Source organism: Phoca vitulina, unplaced genomic scaffold (assembly GCF_004348235.1).
Source record: "Phoca vitulina isolate PV1807 unplaced genomic scaffold, GSC_HSeal_1.0 scaffold5, whole genome shotgun sequence".
NCBI classification, from domain to species: domain Eukaryota; kingdom Metazoa; phylum Chordata; class Mammalia; order Carnivora; family Phocidae; genus Phoca; species Phoca vitulina.
This window is the reverse complement of record NW_022589708.1, coordinates 58,163,780-58,186,379: the sequence shown is the minus strand read 5'-3', so window position 1 is coordinate 58,186,379 and position 22,600 is coordinate 58,163,780. Positions and strand designations below refer to the sequence as shown.

The following is a 22,600-nucleotide window of genomic DNA, read 5'->3' as shown; positions in this document are numbered from 1 at the left end:
AACATGCCGGAGGTGGGAGGGACCACTCCTCCTGCTTCCCCCAAACTGTGCTTCTGTCCAACCACCTTTCCAAATTGGTCATTAGGTAAGTGCACCATTTAAAACTGATTGTCAGTAAAACCTTACATTCGCAGACAAATTTCAGTTTAAAAGTTATTCATATCCTGAAATCTTGTCCTTTCCTCAAATCCTCCTTAGAAAAAACTGGGGCATAAATACATATTCACCAGGAATCCCTATGGACCTGCTGCCTTGCGGAGTCCTGCAATGAAGTCAGGATGACAGTCTGTGAGGCTCATAGATCTGTAGGGGTGCACATTGGCCTCATGGTTCAGATGCCATCATGGGAGCAACACTGTAAGCAGCCCAGCTCAAATAAGTGAAAATTTCCTTCTTCTATTGCAATATTTTCATATTTTCCTCTTGGTTTCTTTTCCCACCCCACCCCTCTTCATTACCATAACAAATGTCAAAGGAATATTCTGAGACAAAACCATTTAAGAAGGAAATAAATTCTCTTACAAAGAAACTCACAAGGAAGGTTCTAAAAGAACCAGCTTATTGAATTTTTAAAAATCCAACTATTTAAAGGAGAGAAGCTACAATATCATTAGGGTTATATACTACACAGTGAGTCTATATAGAGTGGACAATAGGAACATTTCTCTCACGGTTATTGTAGCCGTGTGGTTGTGAGGTATTATGGCGGTTGTGGAGGTGGGCCGCTGAAATCTACCTTCAAGAGAGACCCTGTTAGGAAGGAAGTAATTAGCGGAGAGCCTGCAGCTTTGCCACCCCTTGGGGATCTGCTGCAGCATTCCCACCAAGGCCAGGTTCTCCCTGGGTCGCTCCCAGCCAATAACCAAGCACAGTTGGGGAATTAGAATCTGGTCATTGAGTAGTCTTTTCTCTGGAGCTCCCTGTTGGCTGGCCTGGCTGAGACTTTCCCAAAGCTGTACTGAAGCTAATGCTCTGTCTACACAATACTCCCTCCTCTCCTTTTGGAGTATCTCCCAGCCTCCCCTTGCTCCCTTGTCCCCCAAGCCTTCACAAGCATCTCCTTCAATAAATATTTGCATCTCCAATTCTGTCTTAATATCTGCTTCCCTGAAAACTGATGTCTTCAGATGTCAGCAAAATGTCAGAGCAGAGATTTTTGCTGAGAAAAATAAAATGTTAACATCACCATTTTTTTTTTTTTAAAGAAAGGCTTAAGTTTTCATTTATTTTGGTGGTTAGACCTGGATAATGTGATCCACTCTTTTATTTAGGGTTTATTTCAGGTCCCAAAGTGTTTTGTTTATTTTTCCTCTGACCATTGCTTGTGCTGAGCACACTTCTGCATAAAGGCATGACGGCACCGTGCCACGTCAGTTCTGCTTTCACTCAATTGCAAGAGAAATTAGGAGCAGACCTGAGTGGAGAAAAGCTGCCGGGTCAGTGCTGTTTGTCCTGAAAGTCTTTGCGGTAGGCAGGAAAAAAAAATAGCCCCTCAAAGAGGTCCTGTCCTAATCCCTGAAACCTGTGAATGTTACCTTATATGATAAGTGAGACTTTACAGATAGATGTGAGTAAGTCAAGGATCCTGGGCTGGGGAGATTATCCTGGATTATCCAGGTGGATCAATGTAATTACCAAGATTTTATTAGAGAGAGGCAGGAGGATCAGTCAGAGAGAGAGAGAGAGAGAGAGAGATTGGAAGGTGCGATGCTACTGATTTTGGGGATAGAGAAAGGGGCCACAGCCAAGGGATGCAAAGAGCCTCTAGAAGTAGGAAAAAGGCAAGGGGATTAAAGGGATTATACTATGGTATTATAGGGATTATACCATGGGATTATTTAAAAATATATAATGTAACTTGGTCCCTGCTTTAAACAAGCTTGGTTGAAAGTAATCCCACATGTCAGAGTTTGGTCTTTTTCTTCTATGTAGACTTGGGGGGAGGACAAAGAGTAGATTGAGATCTCATTCAAATGGATCTGGTGGGGAGCAGGTTGAAACAGGGACAAAAAAGTTTGGGGCAACAGAAATGTCAGGGAGGTTGCCTTTAGAAGGGGGAGCACCTGAATTGTCCAGGTACATTGAGGAAGGTTTAGGGGATCTAATTCCAGATCTGAAGGTAGTGTCCTGAAATACTGAGTTACGGGTATGCACAGGAGAAATTCATGAAGTGGTGGACTGCTTGAGAGTCAGGCAGTCTGCATGGTATGATTCAGGAAGATTTGCTTATAGACTGCAGCATGTCAGACTGAGGGGTAGGATCTGGTGCCCAAGAGATTTGTGTTTTAATGTCATGCCTTCAACCTAGAATCAGGTAGAGTATGAGGCAGGGCAAGAAAGGGTAGTAAAAAGGGGAGGGGTTTGGTTAGGAAATCTAGTCTTTTAGACAAATTTACACTGGAGGTAGGGAATACTACACATTGGGAAGCTACATAAAGAACAGGGATGAGCCCAGACTGGTTAGCAAGAAGGAAGACAGGCAGGGGAGACCAGTACTGACCGGACCACCTGTTCTCAAAAAGATGATTTAAATTTAAGCCCTACCAACAGAACTATGATTCTCAAAGTTAACATACATGGAAGTCTTTTGGGCATCTGCTTTTAAAAAATATAGACTTCTGGGGGCGCCTGGGTGGCTTAGTTGTTTAAACGGCTGGCTCTTGATTTCGGCTCAGGTCATGATCCCAGGGTCCTGGGATTGAGCCCCGTATCGGGCTCAGAAGTTCTCTCTCTGCCTCTCCCCTCGCTTGCGCACTCTCTCTCTCTCAAATAAATAAATAAATAAATAAAATCTTAAAAAAAAAATGTAGACTCCTGGAACCTACCATCCTGATTCGTCCATTTGGGGCAGGGCTCGGAAATCTGCACTTTTAGCAGATAATTCCCACGAGGCTGGGCCACAGACCACGCAGTGAGTTTTCCTTCTCTGTTCGGATTGGCTAATGCATGTGCACTATCAGTGAGGCTTGTCAGGGTGGTAATCTGTGCTGAGCAAGGGACTGGAGGGACGAGAAAGGGGGCAGTACAGGGTAATTATGTGTCTGTTCACGGATGTTGGGATATGGAGCTTGCTTTTTCCCCCTCATCACACTTCTTCCCCAGAGCCTGCATTGCTCAGGCAATTGCCCAAAGAAAGACAAAGTACTGCTTATTAACAGAGGAATAAGCACCGAATACTCTCCAGAACAGGGGTTTCCAGTAAAAAGCTGTATCTTTGAATGTGGCTTAGGCTGGGAAGCTCCAACAAAGCTTTTATTTCATTTCTCCTCAACAATAGAAAGGCAGAGTCTGTGGTTATCTAGAATAGAAAAGAATAGACCTGAGAGAGGTCTTGCTCCAGAGGCAAGCCTTGCAGACTAGCTCACACCACAGGAGCAGCAAGGGAAGAAGCAGGGTGCAGCTGTGTCTTTCATGAGGCACAGCGAGCTTGCGCAGTAGTAAGACACAGCCCAATCAGTATTCAGTCTCTAATCAGATTGGCGGCGCTCCTTCCCTTTGGGGAGGAGCTTATAGTGATAACTTGGAGAGAGGAACAAGAAGTGTTACTGGACACTCCTTCATCTACGGGAGAATTTGACTTCCCAAAACGGATGAAAGTGATTTTGTATGTTAGAATGGAGAAACTCCAAAGGATATTTACCCACATTAATACTTCTTGGATCTATGGTGGTAAACACGTAAGTGAATGTCCTTCAGGCAGCTTTGAACAGATTCCAAAGCTTCATCTTTAATACAGTGCTTGCTACAGGAAATTTGTACAATGAATAAGAGAATGACAAAACACATCTTCTGAGCAGTTTTTTCAAAAACCCTCAGGTGGCTTTAGGTTTCTTCTGTAAGTCTCCTTAGAGACAGTTGTGAAACACTTATGCCCTTCTGGAGCTCCCTATGGCCAAATATGAGACACTTTGAACAAGAAAATAAATAATGACACCACCAACAAAATAATAAATGACCCATAGCATAAAATAAATATCCAAGGGTCTATATTAATGTAAATAAATAACTGAAGAGTAATAAGAGAGAGAAAGGACTGTACTTCCTTACAGTGGAATACCAATTTAAAAACGTAGAAAGAATGATGGAAATAGAAAAATCACTCTTTCTCAAACACCACTATAATAGTTGTAACAGGTGTCATCCATGGATGCCAAAATTAGTGGTTGCAGCTATCATGAGAAACAGGTATGTGTATAATTTTAAAATATATCCCCCTCAAGATATTCTTAATTATAAGTGGAAAATAGTAACTTTCTAGAGTAGAAACCTGGCAGACATCCCTGTGACCAAGGGATCAAAATCAACCTCACCATGATAAAACAGATATCATCTACTTCTTGCTGGGATGCACTGAGATGGTTGAACTTCTGTGGGGTTCTTGCCAAAAATGCATAATCTCAACTAATCATGAGAAAAAAAATTAGACAAATTCTAACTGAGAGATACTCTGCAAAATAACTGGCCTATCCTGTTCACAAAAGACTGAGGAGCTGTCCCAAACTGAAGAGACTAGGAAACAGGACAACCAAATATAATATGGGATCTTGGATTGGATCCTGGACCAGAAAAACAACAATAGTAGAACAACAGGTAAGATTAAAATAAGATCTGGAGGTTACTTAGTCTTATCATGTTAATGTTAATTTTCTGATTTTAACAATTGTACTGTAGTTATGTAAAATAATAAGATCAGGAGAAACTAAATGAAAGGGATACAAATCATATTTTTGCAACTTTTTTGCAAGTCTAAAATTGTTTCAGAATAAAATGTAGAAAAGAAAGAGCCCTTCTGAATTCTTTCACCTTTAGATTTACGCAATGAAGGAAGGCAGAAATTATGCAGAAGATAAAATTTGGTACATGACATTAAATATTTTGTAGCATATATTAGGTATATAATTCCTAATTGACTAAATATAGTTTTTAGGTCTGTTTTGATAAAAAGTTAGACATTGAACATTTGATTAGGAATTTAATACCCTAATGTGACTTTAAATCTGTGGAAAAATAGTTTCCAGCTTACATAATTTTGACTTATGGCGCCTTTTCTAGAAAAGCAATCCTCCACAAAAGCGAACCAAACTAATCACTTTTATCAGAGACGAAATAGATTGAAAGAATCCGACTTTCAGGGAGGTGTTCTTGCCATCTTGATTTTTTTTTTCTGATTACAAATCATCATTAATTTATATGGATAAGTTTAATTGCAGCAAAAATATAGTCATCATGCAAAAATATAGTCATCATCCTGAAGCGCTTTTCCAGCACATATCTGGCATTATTCAAGAATGCAGTGAATAAAAATAATAGAAAAGAAAGACAAAGCCTAATTCAATTCTGGATTCTGAAAATATCTTTCAATCCCAAAGTCTCAGAATCAACAGGGACATTCTTTGGGAAATGTATTACCTGAAAGAACACTTTCATTCATTCGGAAGCCTGTATTACGGAGCCAAGGAAGATGTATGGGAATACGCATGACTCTCCTAAAGGAAATGAAGTTGGGTGCAGATGTGATTCCTGTCCCGTTTGGGTGATGGATGTATTCCCACATCCCATGCTGTAAAATACCAGTCTACCGATTTTGGAAAGCACAGAGAGCTTAGTACTCGGAAATGAGAACAGAAAACGGTGTGATATTTAGTGTGATTGTCAGCATGTGTGGTGGTGTAAGTCACCTGCAAGAACTCAGGTGAATATGCGAATATCATTTTTCTTTGGCAACACTAAAGATGGGTAGAAGCTAACATTTATGTAATGCTTACTATGTGCTAGGCTCTGTGCGACACACTTCCCACATTAACTCCTCTGTAATCGTCACAACAGCCCTGTGAGGTAGATACTAATGATAATTCCCACTTTCCAGATGGTGAAACTGAGGCACAGTGGCACATCTGGGCAGTCTGGCTCCAGAGTTAGGCTTCTAACCACCACAGCATATTCAGTGTGGTTCAGGGATTGCTTCCTTGCTGTGTTATGTTCACTTTTCTCTTCTGGCCATGTGCTATCCATTTACTGTTGGTTCTGGATATAAGCTAATTATAGGCAACATTTTTTTTTTTTTTAAGATTTTATTTATTCATTTAAGAGAGAGAGAGACAGAGAGAGCACAAGCAGGGGGAGAGGCAGAGGGAGAGGGAGAAGCAGACTCCCCGCTGAGTTGGGAGCCCGATGTGGGGCTCGATCCCAGGACCCTGGGATCATGACCTGAGCCGAAGGCAGACGCTTAACCATCTGAGCCACCCAGGCGCCCCTATAGGCAACATTTTATAAGCACTTTGTATAAACTAAATTATTTAATCCCCATAACAAATGTGTGAATTTTAATGTCTCCATTTTGCAAACTGAGGTTAAGTAACAGTCTTACGTCAGACAGCTTAATAATTAGCCAAGGTGGGAGTCGCTATTAGAAAGCCACTGAGGTGGAGCTCCTTTTCTCAAACTAATTTTGGAGGATGTGGCAGATTGCTACGCCCCCCCCGCCCCAAACCCCCATTTGTTCTCTCCTTCTTCCATATCATGGAGTTTTTAGTGAATCCAAGGCTGCTCTGCTTGGACTTCATTTTCCAGATGCCCTTGAAACTAGATTTGGCCATGAAACTGAACTCTAAACAAGGACATATGAGCAGAAGGGATGTTTGCAACTTCTATCAAAAATTGCTTACCCTGGACTTCCCTTCTTCCTGTGGGGGACTGCAGAGCTGCCAAACTGGCATGGATTTGCCAGACTGTGCTACCAAATTTCTTCTGATCAAGGATAAGTCATGGTCTCTAAACAACTACTCCCTCCTACTCCATCTGAAGGATTCTGATGACAGGAATATTTCCTGCATTCTGACAAAGATTTTTGTTGTTGTTGTTACAGTACCTTAATTTCTACCATAACATCAAATGGTTCAATAGTCATGTACCAGAACCAAATAAAATCTTTCCAAGTGTCACCTATTAATCCAGGATCTAGGCATCTTGAGAACAACTGTTGCCTAGAGATATTCTAGGTTCAATGGTTTGTGAACAGAAATAATTCTATTCATTTGACTGTTATTTTCCAAGGATCTGTGTAACTTCTATCATGCATCGATTAAAAATTATGTGGCAGAATACTGCTTAACGACACAGAAGGAAGATGTTCATGATATTTTTAAGTGAAAAAAGTATCCTACAAAATGGTCAATAAAGTGTGATGCTTGTTTTATTTAGTATATCTCATTATGTTGAGTAATTACAGATTTTTATTTCCTCTGTTTTGACTTACCTGTATTTACATTTTTTAATGAGCTTGTATTATTTTTGTTTGAAAAAATTTAAAAGATGAAATAAAAGTGGAATATATATGTATATATATAGTACATACACACACACACGCATCAATATAGCCTTCTCTAACAAATAAAACTCCAAAATGCAATGACATAGAGAACTAGAAGGTCAGGCGCTGCTCATGTAACAGCTCAGAATGCAGATTCCAGTTTGGTTGGTGGGGGCTCTACTCCATGCAGTCATTCAGGGGCTCATGCCATCGTGAACAAGTGGCTTCCAAGTCACCAGTCATCTTCATCCCCATGAGTAGAAATGAAGAAAGGACGTGGAGGAATGTGCACGGTAAGCTTTTTAGGGTCAGGCCTGGAAAGGGCACACATTCTACTCACATCCCATAGCCAAGAACTGTCTTGTCATACCCACCCGCACACCGTCATCATTAATTAACCCATGAGGTAATATCATTGCTCCCAGCTCTTCATTCAGGTTAAACACATGATTGAGTATGAATTTTTATTGTTCATTCTTGGACTATTTTTTGGTTCAAACTGAGTGCTGCTAAAGGATAATTTATCAATTTTCCTGTCAAAAATTTTTTTTCCATAAAGAGCAGGGAATGAGAATCTTTCTCTCCCCAAAGATTCAGGACTTAGCCTGTTATTTTTTCTTAGCTTTGTAACAATCATATTGATTCACTTTGTTATTATGTCCTAACTAAGTTTCATTTCCAAGCATGTGGCGCCTATTATTTATAGGTCAGGAAAATAGCTGACATTCAGTCTTGTCTCTGGGGTGAAGCTAATGAATGGTAAGATTGGCTCATGGTGAATAAATTAGTTTTGAAACCATGGAATTCGTAAGTTTGATATTTTCTTTCTTTAAATCCCAGATTGCTATCTGTGACTCCTTGCTGTTTGCTTTTTGATTTTATAGATCATATGAAATAAGCTCTTTGCAACTTCATCCCCACCCTCTTCCTTTCTATCCTTTCCTCAAGCAAAGGGGTAACTTTTCTTTTTAAAGGTTCCTAGATGTTAGTAGCTTTCTTTTTTTTTTTTTTTAGAGAGAGAGAGAGAAAGAGAGAGAGAGCAGGCAAGCGTGGGGGGAGGGGCAGAGGGAGAAGGAGAGAGAATCTCAAGCAGGCTCCATGCCCAATGCAGAATCTGATGTGGGGCTCGATCTCACGACCCAGAGATCATGACCTGAGCCAAAATCAAGAGTCCAATGCTTAACGGACTGAGCCACCTGGGCTTCCCAAAGGGGTACCTTGTTCAACACTGAATATAGTCCAAAGAATTATGTGAGACTTATTTCCTCTGGTGATGGTAACAACAAATTTCTTCTGATCAAGGATAAGCCACAAGTCCTTAAGCAATTTCTTCCTCTCATCCCATCTGAAATATTCTAAGTACAGAAATGTTTCCTGCAGTCAGACCATATTATTCTGGTGATAACCCAGAAGGACTGGGTTAAAAGACTCGGTACTCTGAGTCACGAGAGTAGAAGTGAGGGATAGATAGCCTTGAAGCTTTAGGAGTTAAGGTTAGGAAAAATTAAAGATTATAAACAATTTTATGGAAGCTAATTAGCATCTCAAAGGACAGGCAAGAAAGGAACTAGAGTCAGAAATGTTTGGCTTAAACAAATGGAAGTCACTAAGAGTGGGAAATCTAATGCTCTAGAACCTGTCAGATCTGGTGCTCCTCAACATATCCCTCCCCATTATTCGTGTATTCTCTTTTTCCTTCTTTATTTCCTGACTTTATTGCCCATTTCCCTTTCACACTTATTTGTCCTGGTACCCTTCTGAACTATTTATACATCTTTGTCACACCTTAAAATGGCCACGAAATGGAATATTCTAAAATACACACATTCATTCACAAATATTTTAAGCACTGAATATCAGTGCTTATATTAGGTCCCGGGTGTCCAAAGATGAATAAAATACACTTCTTGATCTCAAATAGCTCACAGTCTACTTGTTCAAATACTTCTACTCTTTGGGAGTATGAAGGGTAGAAAAGTTAATTTTGCCAGGGAGAATCAAGGAAGATATCCCAAAGAAGATGACACTTAGGTTTTGGTCTTAAAAGATAAGTAGAATTTTGCCAGGTAGAAAAAGAGAGAACTTTTCAGGCAGAGGGAACAGCACCTAAACTTTTCTTCTTAAAAAAGATTTCTGAGTACTAAAAGAACATCATCAAGAATTACCAAACAAAGAATTTCGTTTCTCATTTATCATGAGATACATTAACCTGACTAATAATGTCAATGTAAGCTTTTCCTATCCAGATTCCAGTTAGCTTGGATTCCAGTCATCTGAACACCAAAAACCAGTGAACAAAGGAATCTGAGTAGCCAAAAATTTTGTCACAAAGTTTCTCTGTTTATTGAGGAATCTCCGTCAGAGCTTCTTTCTGGGTATTATGGGCATTGTTATAACAAAGCAATTCAGAGGCAGTCATATGGGATGGGAGTAGGGAAAGGCTCTGAAGTGAGGGGCTCTTTCAGGCAGATTTACTAGGAGTAGTAAGAAAGGGCTAGTATGCTGGAAGTACGGAAGGAGCCAGAAAAACCAGCTGCGGGCTCGGCAGCTCTAGTCACAGCTGTCCAGGAATAGTGAGTGAAAATGCAAAAAGTTGGCATGCCTTGGTCAGCTCTACACAGTTAACTAACTGCACTGATGTTTATAGTGATGATGACAGGTTATTTACAAAGGAGAGTAAATTCAGTTCAGTGTGCTCTGTCTTAGAAAGTAGTTTATAATTAACTTTAGAAAGATTGCTACTTAAAGTAGTTACACTTTTTTTTTTTTAAAGGTGCTGTTGTAACCTCAAATAGTCTGCCATCCAGCTCTATTAATTCCTTGCAAGGTTTTATGGTTTTATTGAATATTACTGAAAATCATTACTACTTACATTTTGCCTTTTTAAAAAATAGCTTTTTAAAACCTTTTTTAACCATCTTTACTTCTTACCCCAAGCAGTTAGCTGGCAGGACCCAGAGAGGTACAAGCCTGAGCCTTGTTCCTGCCCATCTCCAAGCTTGGGGCTGTGGTGGGCACATTGCTGAGCAGGAGTCTGCTGCCGGGAGCAGAGTCATGTTCAAGAGGAAGGATCGCATTCAACCAGACAGTTCAATGTTTAGCTTCAAATGAAAATTTAAAGCATTTTCAAAGCCATGTTTACATTTAACTACCATTTTTTTATGTAAAAGAATCATTGCTAATGGGAAAGATGCTGGCAAGCACATCTTAAATTAGAATGAATAATTAAAGCCTTGGCATGACCACTTCTGAACATGCTGCTGAAAACCAGAGCCTCCTTTACCACCTCTTTCTGGATTGTTTCCCATTGCTTAGGCTCTTGCCTTGACTAATTTAATGGGCCATGCAACAGATACTTACTCAGTACTCAATGGGAGAAACATGCAAAGAAATCGGGGGTAGGCAGAGATGAAAAGTGCATTTCCTTGCTCCTCGAAGAGTTTGGTGGGGAGAGAAGGATGTTCGCGGAGAATTTGTCAAGGTATAATGTGAAGAGTGTAATAAATGCTACAAGCAAAATGCTATTGGAATAGTTGGAGTGAGATTATTTTCAGCCAGGCAGTCTGGGGCTGAGAGGCCCAGGGAAACTTTTGTGAACAAAGAGTACTGAAGCTGGGTTTTGAGGATAGGTGTGATTTCAACAGGGCAAGATGGTAAGGACGGCTCTTCTGGGTAGAGAGGACAGTGAGTCTGAAAGCATAGGGTTAAGCAGACACAGGACAGGTGTCAAGAAGCTGGTTTGGAGGCATGCAAGGATGCGGAGGGATGAATATCTGGATAGGCAGGCTGGGGCCAGGTCACTGAGGCTCTTCAATGCTATGTTTGGAGCTTCACAGGTGGGTAGTGAGGTGAGGGGAAAGAGCAACTTATTGTTCCTGAATTATATCCAGTGTTGCAACCCAAAGCTGAAAAGCATTTGCTCCATCCACAGGATTGAAGAAAGGGGGAGCCAGGGGCCAGGGGCTCTGCAGCAAAACGCTCTCTCCAGTCTCCTGCTCATCCAGGGAGGTCACAGTAATAGATGCCTGTGGCTGAAGCCCCAGTGGTCTGGGTGACCCAGCATGACTTGTGTTCGGCTGGAGAAGCTTCTTCTCCACTACATGATCCCCTTCTACACCATAGGACACACAGTCACCTTCATTCTTGAGCTCTGGTGGTCAATGGCCACCTTGACCATTCTTCGGAGGGTTTTGCTTAAGGGACAAGCTGCTTCCAGCCCCTCAAGGTAGACTATACATCCTGGAAGGCCTGAGTTAATTACTATGTTTCTTTTGTTTGTCCCTATACAGTGACAGATACATAGTAGGCTTGCAAAACCAAAGGCCTTATTAATTATACCAGCCCGCTTTCTTCCTCACAAAATGGCTGAATGAAGAGTATTAAAATAGTAAACTACTGTAACAAACTAAATTAGCACAATCTTTTAAAGATTCCTAAGAAGAAAGCTGTAAGTAGTCAAATAACATAGACGTTTTCTTTAAATTAGCATAATTGGTTACATGAGTTTTTTTAGCTGCTAACAAGGTACAGAAATCTCCAGAATGCCATGGCTGCCTACACCCACTTCTTGGCCAATATTTTACCAAGCCCTGAGTCATAGCTCCGAAATCAATTCTGCCCTTTACTGCAAAATCATTACAGGGCCAGGAAAAATGATCCTTGCTGTTTAATCAGTGGGGGTGCTGGAAAATCAGCAGACGTTGATACTGTGCTGTGTGTTAGGGTCTGAACGAAGTATACCAACCAGAAACGTGGAGAATATGATCATATTCAATCCCATGCCTAGCTGCAAAACGAACTCACGAGAAAGGATATACTGATGCACGCTCTGTATGTCACAGAGCCACAGAATTTTTGCCCACTCAATTTCTCATGCAGTCTTTCAAATCTTTCTTTCCCAAATAAAAAGCATTCTACAGCTGAAACATCTGTGACGTAAGAGACTGAATCTAGGTATAAAATGTCAACCTATTGCCATCTTTTGTGTGTGTTATTCTCCCACTTTAAAAAACAAAATTCGAGTTCAAGAAAATGATGGGGGAAGAATAGAGAGAAAATATTTACCATGCAATCAGCAGAAGGGCAGAACTGAAGAGATGCCAGTAGGAAGATGTCACTATTCCTGCCATATCACACATGCCAAAGAATGTAAACCTGTGGCTCCCAGACGGGAGGCAATGTACAAGCTGTGGGCGTGGAGGTGGGTCTTTTCTTCATCTTTTCCTGGAGATCCTGAAAGTGGTATCTTCACTAGAGGTCATAACCCATGGGGTCACTTCCCTGCTCATTTGCATAGGCTCAGACTTGGTCACCGACTCTCAGGTCTGGTGTGTGGGAGCCAGGATGGAAGGGCCACATGATACTAATGCTGATCATTTAAGTGAGGACCTGCTCCCGGCCTCTTTGTTAAGGGGCAGTTTGGGGCTGGTAGAATCTGAACTTCTGAGCCAATGGTAAGACCAGGACTCCCTCGGGCCCGTGGGATTTCCATTGCTATTTTCATTGTGAATTACTGAGACCCAAACCTCCTTTACCACCACTTACTAGATTGTTCTCCATTGTTCAGTCCACTGCCGTGACTAACTTAGGGCCACACAACCAATATTCATTTAGTACTCTATGGGACACACATGCTAGGAACTAGAGGGAACAGAGATAAATAAGGCTTTTTGTTTTTTTGTTCCTTAATACATTTAAAGGGGAGAAAAGGATTTTGCAAAGAATTCAGTGCAAGTACTTATGTAACTCACCCTCTTATCATGTTTATCCTCTCTTACTGGCCAGCAGCCTAGTAAGTATCCACGAGGGAACATTTGCCCAATAGGAATAGTTTTTTTTTTTTAAATTTTATTATGTTATGTTAATCACCATACATTACATCATTAGTTTTGGATGTAGTGTTCCATGATTCATTGTTTGTGCATAACACCCAGTGCTCCATTCAATATGTGCCCTCTTTAATACCCATCACCAGGCTAATCCATCCCCCCTCCTCCCCTCTGGAACTCTCAGTTTGTTTCTCAGAGTCCATAGTCTCTCATGGTTCGTCTCCCCCTCTGATTCCCCTCCTTCATTTTTCCCTTCCTACTATCTTTTTTTTTTTTTTTAACATATAATGTATTATTTGTTTCAGAGGTACAGGTCTGTGATTCAACAGTCTTACACAATTCACAGTGCTCACCATAGCACCTACCCTCCCCAATGTCTATCACCCAGCCACCCCATCCCTCCCACCCCCCACCACTCCAGCAACCCTCAGTTTGTTTCCTGAGATTAAGAATTCCTCATATCAGTGAGGTCATGTGATACATGTCTTTCTCTGATTGACTTATTTCGCTCAGCATAATACCCTCCAGTTCCATCCACGTTGTTGCAAATGGCAAGATTTTTGTTTTTTGATGGCTGCATAATATTCCATTGTATATATGGACCACATCTTCTTTATCCATTCATCTGTTGATGGACATCTTGGCTCTTTTCATAGTTTGGCTATTGTGGACATTGCTGCTATAAACATTGGGGTGCACATACCCCTTTGGATCCCTACATTTGTATCTTTGGGGTAAATACCCAGTAGTGCAATTGCTGGGTTGTAGGGTAGCTAATAGGAATAGTTTTTTAGAGGAGCTTGTCCACGAGGCACACGGAGGGAGAGACGTGCAGGAGGGTGACCCAGCACCTTGTTTACTTCCCCTGCTGGACTGTGAGGTCCTAGTCTTCTTATTTTTATTGATCAGCTCTGTGGGCAGTGACTGCACATAGTGGGCTCTTAGTAATAGCAGTTGCTAGTAATAATAATGATAATAACAACAACAACAAACATTAAATGAAAATTCACTATGTGCCCAGAGCTTTGCATACATTAGATCAGTAAATTGTTATCACACCTCTCTTAGGTACATACCATTATTTTCATTTTCTAGATGAATCTCTGAGAAGTCAGGCACCCGACAGAGTATCTGAAGAGTATGTCCTCCTTATCATGGACAAACCAAGGGCATACTCTGGATAATAAAAAAGCTTTTAGAAAATGTTCTTTCAACCATTTATTCATTTAGCAAACCTTCATTGAGCACCTACACCTACAAAGGAGACAGATGCATGAACCAACAATTTTATTTCAATACCCTAACAGGACTATTGATTGTTCACATCTATCTGTCTAATTAAGAAGTTACGAAAACACAGTACTCTAAAATGTTTGGGATGCTAATTATGAGACTGTTTACAAAAGCATTTGGAAATGGTTTCAGACATAAGGACACGATAAGGCTCTATTTTAACAAGAAATGATTTTGCTGTGGAATTTTCTAAGATGATAGCACCTCTGTTGCTGTTCAGTTCTTCACAGAGTTTTTGGTCTAGAAAAAGAATTTGGTGGAAACCAATAGTTCTATTGCGACACTTATTATTTAAATTTTCTTCTTGTCATTCTTCCAAATACTTTCTCTCAGCACATTTATTCCCTTAGATACTTTACAGTCGGCGTTTTAGAGACACCTTCCTTTTTAATTTGGATCTTGGCACCTTAAAAATAGAGCTTGATCAAGGAAAGCGCTACGTTCCTTCCCCAATCTTCAACTGCCTAAGACTGCCCACTTAACAATACTCCACATTTATCTTAGCGCTTAAAGATTTTCAAAGTGTTCCTATACATCATTTTAATTATTTTAATTAATCCTCTTAATTACTTGATGGAATGGGCCAGAAAGTATTCTTATTGCCATTTTTATTAGTATTACGAAAGAAAAGCGATACACGTGGAGGACAGAAAACACTCCAACCATACCAATGGTTACAAAATTAAAAAGAAAAATTTATTCTCCTCTGGTATCCACACCCACTGTTGCAATCTTCTGTGTGGGTCCTGGACTGTGACTTCCTTTCTCAACACAAGCCATTTCAAAGCCTACAATTGTGAGTGCTGGTACGGATGTGTCCCCTCTCATACATCTTTATTGTTGATCAATGGGATGTCTGGGAATAGAGTGAGGTAAGGACATGTGCCCAGTCTGCCTTCCTGAGCCAAAGATCCATCATTGCCATTTTATAGTTCCTGAATCTTGGACACAGAAGAAGTGAACCCTTTGTCAAATGACTATTACATGGTGGAGCTGAAAACTGGAATTCTATTTTTCTGTCACCTACTTGAATGTTCTTTCCATCTCTGGATCTCTATACCGCCTCTTGTCCTCAGTTCCTGTCAGTGGAATTCAACACAGCTGAGCAGAAATGTCGACAAGCCCTTTTTGAGCATGTCCCTCGTAGAACCACATGTAAGGACAGACAGCCCATTTGTATTTGCTTTGGATGTTTTTCCCGGCTCAGAATCGCTCTCATTCTCATCTTTGGTTTTCACAGAAATGCCAGAGGTAAAAAGATTTGGGAACTTTGGAGTTTTAAAACCTAGGGTAAGTCATTTTCAATAAGAGCTTTAAAATAAATTAGTTGACGGGGTGCGGGGGGGAGAAGCGCTTTTAAAAATTTCATTACTACCTGTGAACATCACACTTATTAGTGCTTAGTTTGACTCCGATTTCTGAAACCGAATGGTGTGTGGATGAAGAAAAGACATATAAATTACTTTTGTCTACCGTGAAGCCAAAACAAGTGCCTCCCTTAACCTCTTTCACATCCACCTTTATTTCCCCTCTCGTTGCCAGTTCTTGTACCCATTAATTATTTTTTTAAAAACTGGAACATGGAATAACGGCCGTTGTTAGACACACAGGGCCTGTTCAACAAGCTTAAAATTTCTCCCCTTCATTTTCAAAAGGCCACAGTCAATATGAGAGAGAAAGAGGCATAAAGTAGGAAATCTGGGGGCAGAGAATAGCAATCCACCCATCCAATGTACAATTATCTATTGAGTACCTCCTACTATGTCCAGGCACTCTTGGCAACTTGGGATAAACACTTAGATAAAATGGTGAGTATTTAGCTGAGGAGGCAGGCGTGAACCAAATAATAGAACTGTATAGTAAAATAATGAACTGGGAGAAGCACCACGAAGGGAAAGTCCATGCACAGTACCACTGATAACTGGGGGAAGGCAGTCAGGGAAAGCTTTTATGAAGGATGGATATTGGAGATGAGTTCTAGATGCAAGAGAGAAGGGTCAAAGGAATCCCACACAGACTCCTTGGGTAGCGCAGAAAACAGGCAGGGGGCCCAAGGTAGCTGTCAAAGAGGGACACGCCTGACACATTATACTCTTGGGTAGCTTACGGGAGCAAGGAAGGGAATTTTCAGGGGACGTGATTTGATTTCTCTCAGTTTAACAGAGATTTCTTGGAAATTTATCCAAAGGACAAGCATGAGTAGCTGGTTGCTCGTCAGTAGGCAATTTGGTGGCTGCACCAGCTGAAGAATGTCTATGGCCACACACATGAGATATATTTGTATGTCCCTAAATAGTCTAGAAATGGAAATTAAAGAGCATGGTTCTGCTGCAACACCTTTCTACCACTCCTCATCAAGCATATAACTACAGCTGCGAGTCTCCCTGGGAAGGACACAGCTACGGGGATTGGGAAGACGAGGGTTGAAATCTCTGCTCTGCACCTGCTAGTATGACCCTGGGCATGTTTCTTCACTTCTCTGGGTCTCAGATTCATCATCTAAAAGCAGGAAGTAATATGTTGATGACTCATGAATCCACCTTTCAGCCCAGAACTCTCTCCTGAGGTCCCTATCCTTATGTTCAACTGCCCTTGGACACTATGGAGGTGTTTTAGGGACAACTCAAATTCATTTTGTCCAAAACCAAACTCATCTCCACCCCTGCCTCCAATTAAACAAAACATTACTCTTCCTGCAGTTTTCCTGGATAATAGGCATCCCTTTTGGCTACGCCATAAGCTGGAAGCTGGGGCAGTATCGTGACTTTAGCTTCTGCCCCCCTCCATTTTCAGTTCATCACCGTGTCCTGGGAATGCCATCCTTTAACTGTCTCTCCATCCTTGCTGTTACCACACTACTGATACCGTTCTGTCTAGGGCTCTCACCTCCTGCCACGTGCCCTCTTGTGTCTTATATCACAACCTCACTGAGCTGCTTTAAGTGGTTGAGATGTGCCATGGGTGTGCTTTCCACTCGGCCTTCGAAAGCGCAGTTCCCTTATCCCATCCTTTACTGTCTTTTGCTTAAATGCCATTTCTACTGGGAACCTTCCCTCCTTGCCACCCTCCTCTGAACCAGGCTAGTTGCTCCTGCTCAGCATTTCCATAATGCCCCATACTTCTCCAAGTACAGGATTCTCCCTGACCCCCTTCATGGGGGATATGTGTCGAGACCCCCAGTGGATGCCTGAAACCACAGATAGTACTGAACCCTATATATGCTATTTTTCCCCTATACACACACACTTATGCTGAAGTTTAATTTATAAATTAGACATAGTAAGAAATTAACAGCAATAACTAACAATAAAATACAACAATTATAACAGTATACTATAATAAAAGCTAGTAAATATGGGCTCTTTCTCTCAAAATATCTTAGTGTGCTGTACTCACCCTTCTTCTTGTGATGCTGCAAGACAATCAAATGCCTACGTGAGGAGATGAAGTGAGGAGAATGATGTTGGCATTGTGATGGTGTTAGGCTATTCTTGACCAGACAGTATGTCAGGAGGATCTTCCGCTTCCTAACTGAGGTTGACTGCCAGGAACTGAAACTGCGGGGAACTGAAACCACAGAGAGCAAAGCAGCAGATAAGGGGGGACTACTGTATAGCGCTTGTTTTGGAGCCTTGTTTGATGGTTTATTTTCCTCCTACGCTCTTAGCTCCATAAAACAGGGCCTGTACCCATCTTGTTTATTAGTATATCCCTGGCACTCAATAGATATCTGTGGAAAGAAGAAAGGAAGATAGAAAAGAAATGAGCAAGGCAAGAATTGACTAAAAATAGTATAAGAAAGGTGCTTGGTAAAAGGAATCTATCATTATTGCTATTCCAGGCACAAGAGGTTCCAGAAGGAGATTCTTGGAAATTAAGGCATCTTACCTGCTGGGAAGGGGGTGTGGGTGGAGCACTCCCTGAATTCAGGATGGAGAGGTTCTTCCTCACCCTATATGAAGATGAGCCTGTATGGAAAGTAAGGGATTGCTCCCCCCACACACACACTCCTGCCACCTCCATTGGCATGTGGGGAGCTCCAAAAGCCATTGACTGTGTACTTTGGGGAAGTTGCTTAATTTCTTTGAGGCTTAGTTTGGTCATGTATAACGTGAGGGGATTAGATAGGACCATGTCTAGGGTCTCTTTCAACTCTAACATAGTTTGATTTTACCTTGTAATCTACTCCTTTTCTCCTGCAGACTTATGCATCCCATTTCTTTCTTTCTTCCCTTTGTCTCCCCCAACCCCAACATTCTGAGTGTATCAGCTGGTGGTGAAAAATAAGGTTGAAAGTTTGGGGAAAAGTAGACAAGAATATATAGGTTATCTTTTGAATAATTTGGTCTTCATTCTACTGTTTCTATTTTCATAGGTTTTATTTGATCTTACAGATAGTCTAGAATATTTTTAGAATGGCCCCAATTCAGGCCTAGTTTTTAACTTGGAGGCATCAGTTTCAGCCACACCATCTATTGGCAGTTCCATTGATTTTTTTTGCCAGAAATACTGGCTCTGTTCAGCAACTTTAGCCAAATGTCCTTATGCAGATGAAGCATCAAAGGCACACAGGTCTTCAAACAAAATGTCAAAGACTTTAACGAATAGTGAGTGAGTTTAATGAATTCCGTTGGAATGAGGCTGCCTGATGGCTCCATCTTCCCAAGGTGCCATGTTTCTACAGATTCCTCTCTCAGTTCCTGATACAGCTGGTTCCTTCTCATTGCTCCTGTCTCAGTTCAAATATCATCTCCTTGTAGAAGACTCTCTTGACCACCCTTCTTAAATCAGCCCCCTTACTCTTCACTTTACCACATTGCTGTGTTTTGTTATTATCATAGCACTTACCAGTGCCTGAAATTGTGGTGTTCATTTATTTGTTTTGTCCATGTTTCTCCTTCACAATAGGAGAAGGTGGGACTCTATCTATCTTGTTCACTGCTTATACCCGGCAGTTAGAACAGAGCATGCCCAAAATAGATGCTTGAATAAATGTAATGGTGAATGGATGAACCTTCAGAATATGCAGGAATTTACTCAATCTGTTCATCTGGGAGCCTCAAATCAACACTTCCATGTGATTGCTGTGGAAAATGAGTGGCTTAACAGTCTTAAGGTTTTTAACATTAGAGTAAGGTGGTCTCTTATGGGCTTTTCAATCTGATATTCTCTGCTTTCCAGGCACATTATAGCTCTATTAGCTAGGTAATGCTATCTATATGGAAATTTCATCTCTCTCTTTATCTAAATTTCTCTCTATATATATAGATATACACATATTTATATATGTATTTGTCTATTGTATATACATATATACATATATGTGTGTATATTCATACATATATACATATTTATCTATCATAAAATTCCTAATATTTGAAATAAATATGACTTACAGCAGTGGTTTACTTTTTTTTTAAGCTGGGGAATCCTTTCCTCAAGTGAAAATCTTATGAGGAGGCCTAATATATATGAGAGAAAATGAAGTCCACCAAAAGTAAGAATGGGGGGAGGAAGGAGGGAGTTTATAGCTCTAGCTACTCCCCAGAATAACATTTTCTTCCTCAGGACTGTCCCTGGAATAATTTAACTACTACTGGCTTATAGTAATACTAAGTAATGTTTTTGAATACTGATGTTGTACCACGTACTTTAAATATGTATTTTTTACTTAAAAATTGTTTAAATTTATTTTTAATTCAAGTGTACTTATCATACAGTGTTATCTTAGTTTTAGATGTATAATATAGTGATTCAACGGTTCTATATGTTACTCAGTGCTCATAACAAGTATTTTACATGCATCATCTCATCCAATTCTTATATGCAACCTTATGAGAGAAGTATATTGTCTATAGGAGGCAAATTGGAGACTAAGGCTTAAAAAGCTTTGTCTGAGTTCTTTGTGGTGGTTATTTTCCAAGGTAACTGCCAGCAATTCTTACCTCCTGATGTTTGTGCCCTTGTGCAGTCCCTTCTCATATTGAGTCAGGGCTGGCCATGTGACCAATGGAATACAGCAGAGGTGATGGTATGTAACTTCCAAGGCAAGGTCATAAAAGCTTTACAGCCTCGGCTTTTCCCTCTTGGATCACTCATTCTGGAGTAAGCCAGTTGCAATGTCATCAGGACACTCAAGGATCTTATGGAGCCCACATGGAAGGAAACTGAAGATTCCTGCCAAAAGCCTGCACCAACTTTCCATGTGAGGGAGCTGTCTTGGAAGTAGATTTCCCAGCCCCAGTCTAGTCTTTAGCCAGCTGTGACCTTAGCCAACATCTGACTGCAACCTCTTCAGAGACCTAGCCAAACAACTCCCAAATTTCTGACTTACAGAAACTGTGGAAGATAAAAAATAATTATTGCTGTCATAATCCAGAAAGTTTTGGGGTGACTTATTACACAGTGTTGGATAACTAGTATAATTTATAGGCAGTTCAATGGCAGAATCAGGATTTTGATTCCAGGTCTGACTCTAGAGTCTATGCTCTTTGCCACGGATGCTCTATTTTCTTACATACTCATTTTTTTAAAAATATGGAATGCTTCATGAATTTGCATGTCATCCTTGTGCAGGGGCCATGCTAATCTTCTCTTATCATTCCAATTTTAATATATGTGCTGCTCTTATATACTCATTTATTTTTTAATTTTTAAAAAATTTTTTATATATACTTATATACTCATTTTAACACAAAGTTAAAACAAAATTATGCAAGTATCTTATGAACTCCATGTCACAGATGAGAAACTGAGGCATAGGTAAGTTAAAAATTAATTGATGAATCCAGGATTTGAAGTCAAATGTCTAATTCCAAGATCTGTGGTCTTTGTCATCATGCTAAGCTATTGTCATAATCCGAAAAAACTTTTAGGAAAATCAATCTGGAGTTGGAATGCCAGATGGAACGGAAAGGAAAGAGCCAAAGAGAATAGTTGTTTGAGGGAAATCAAGACTTCTGCCACAGAGACTAACTACTAAACTATTTTTCAAAATATCTTTGATACTACCATGGGCTACTGAAGATCTGGATGGGCAGGTCATTTGTCTGTAACCATAAGGCACTTCCCCTATTGCAATAATCTCTAGTCATTGGTCAATGTTCAAGAAGGAAATTAACCATGGTCATTTTCCAATGTGGCCTTGCAAATGGTGGGAGTTAGGTCAGTTGAAGTTTGCTTTCAGTATTCATTCTGATGTTTAGTCTCTGTTTTCCAGCAGCACTTCAATATTTATTTTTATATGTACCACTGTTTTTAAAAAAGGAAGGAGAGTGAACCAAGACTCTCTGCCTTTAAAGTAAGCTAACAAATGAGTGATAATTGAGACAAGAAATCCTAGTGTAGGAAGAGAGAACTGATTGTGCTCTGTCCTTGGTAGAATTTTGAGTCATTCATGCAGTATAGTGTCTGGAGAGTTCTAGTGAGTCATGCATTGCTAACTATGGAAGAAAAATGTATTTTCTAAAGCTGTCTGTTATTACTCATGTCTTTCACTCGGCATCAGCAGATGCTGGTACCCTATTGACTGGTGATCTAATAGAAAGTTTCTCAGAGGCAGACAGATCCAACACAATTTCCCTCTAACTCTGATAAATTTGGCACAAGTTCTCTTATTTGGCTTGCAAGATGTTTGCCTGAACATTGTGACTTATTTTTGGCTTGGTGTTAAAAGGATTGTTTAGTAACAAAATGGAGCATTTGAATTTTGTGGCAGCCGGGAGGAATGCTCTTATTTTATAATGAAACAACTGAACAAATGTTCTTTACAGTGATTCATTCCTCACGTGGGAAAAATTTCTTCTTATATATATTCTCTCTATATTGGATGCATGAAGCCATTTTACCTTCAACATTTAGGCAGAATTTCCAGTGAGCAATTTGGGAACAATATCTATAAATTATAAAGATAGGTTCTATGGCAAAAGGAACAGGATTGAAACTATAGGATTGAATGTCAGGAACCACTTGGGTTCTATTCCTAACTGGGCCAGAGTTTGTGTATAACCTTGAGCTATTCACTTAATCTTTTTTTAAACTTAGGTTCTCTGTCTGAAATAGAAAGAAAATTGCTTACCTATTTAGCTAAGGCAGAAACAATTTCCTGATAGGAAGGTGACTCAGCAGCCTGGGGAAGCTGTAGAGCCTCTTGTCCTGGAAGTCTTCAGTG

General features: G+C 40.4%; 1 long non-coding RNA gene and 1 other non-coding gene across 2 annotated transcripts in view; both read right to left on the bottom strand.

Moving 5' to 3' along the window:
• Positions 1 to 17,896, bottom strand: part of LOC116631656 — a 38,762-nt gene extending 20,866 nt beyond the window's left edge. The window contains exon 1 of the long non-coding RNA XR_004299230.1: positions 17,827 to 17,896. This is a non-coding gene — a long non-coding RNA (uncharacterized LOC116631656). The remainder of the gene's footprint in view (positions 1 to 17,826) is intronic.
• Positions 17,897 to 20,961: 3,065 nt separating this feature from the next.
• On the bottom strand, positions 20,962 to 21,065 carry LOC116631866. The gene has a single exon (XR_004299304.1). It is a non-coding gene; the product is annotated as a U6 spliceosomal RNA (small nuclear RNA).
• Positions 21,066 to 22,600: the final 1,535 nt, after the last annotated feature.